A 1392-nucleotide genomic window follows, 5' to 3' on the forward strand; every position below is an offset into this window, starting at 1 on the left:
CAAAAACAATGTTCACAGTTAAAGCAACAAGTCTGGCATGCATGCCACAATTTTTGGATAAAGGTTGGGATAAGAAGACATGTAGTTCAGTGTTTTGTGAGGTTGTCCAACCTTCTATGCAACTGAAGTACATGGTTGCATCACAAAATTTCATTTTTTCTTTTTATTATAAGCGCAGTCGAATGCTAGGTACAAAACTAGTCCCTATGGATCAAGATGAAGATTCTTTTGGTGCAGAAAATAAACTTCTTGATATTGATGTTGTTGAGAATGGTGATGTGCTAGTCAATATCACATTAAGACAATGCTGCTCCCTAGCTCAATTGCGCAATGACATTCTATTTGAGACAGAAGGTTCTATTTCAAAGGACTTTTTATTTATCTACAACAATAAGAAGGTATACCATGTGACTTATCCTAGTCTCATTAAGCACTGCTATTAGTTTACTTTACCTTATTGTTTCATATTGCTTTTTTGCAGGTGCTCAAAAGAAGAGAGAGATCAATAAAATGCAAAGACATTGAAAATTTTAAAATTGAGATAACACAGACTCCATAAACAAAGGTATTATATTCAGAAATGTAAAATTCTGTACAGAAGTGTTTAATTACATATGTAGAACATATTCTTGACAACAATTTTCTATTTATCTACAGGTTGATCTAGAGGCTGCTCTACATGGTCCAAGCTCACCGTTTCATCTTTATTTGGAGAATCTACTTTCTGTTGCTCCATCTTGTCGTGTACAGTCTCTTGGTGCTGCTCCATTGTCTCCTCTACTACCCTTGGAGCATCTGTTTGCTGTTGCTCCATCATTTCCTCAATAACATCAGCAGCAACAGGTCCTTGTTCTTGTGGCTTCTCCTCATCAGCACTAGGTCTTTGTTCTTGTGGCACCACATCTGCATCATCTGTGTCATCAAGGTGTATGACACCTTCTCGGACTTTAGAGCTCTCACCTAACTCGACAGTAGCTGGTACAATAGGTTTGGGGAAGGCATACTTCAAAAACTTCCAAATTATATCATCTCTGAAACTATACACATAGCTCGAGTTGAAGCTATCTTCTCTCATCTGCAATGAGATATGATGATTTAGAACACTTTGTACCAATATCAAATTTTTTGAAGCTAAATGAAAATTATTTTTTCTTACAAGCTCTGGCTGTCCTATCTCAAAATAGCTTGAAAGTATATATTTGGCACTAATCAGCACTCTCCAGCCACAGCTACTTGAATCATCTTGTTGTGGTGTCTGGATAGTTGGAAAGATATGTTAGAAACTGTTAATGTCTGAACAAAATAAAATTATTCAATAAGTTCAAAGGCATAGCATGAAATAGACATCAGTAGAGGGAGCAACTTTCTACCTCTAAATCTATTGGCTCTATT

At 36.3% G+C, this 1392-nt stretch overlaps 1 long non-coding RNA gene across 1 annotated transcript; it reads left to right on the forward strand.

Moving 5' to 3' along the window:
• Nucleotides 1–271: 271 nt before the first annotated feature.
• On the forward strand, nucleotides 272–952 carry LOC147618359 (uncharacterized). The gene is made up of 3 exons (XR_015262155.1): nucleotides 272–398; nucleotides 482–565; nucleotides 658–952. It is a non-coding gene; the product is annotated as an uncharacterized LOC147618359 (long non-coding RNA).
• The last annotated feature ends 440 nt before the right edge of the window (nucleotides 953–1392 follow it).

Source organism: Cibotium barometz, chromosome 35 (genome assembly GCF_041138505.1).
Source record: "Cibotium barometz isolate CiBa-2024 chromosome 35, ASM4113850v1, whole genome shotgun sequence".
Taxonomy (NCBI): Eukaryota; Viridiplantae; Streptophyta; class Polypodiopsida; order Cyatheales; family Cibotiaceae; genus Cibotium; species Cibotium barometz.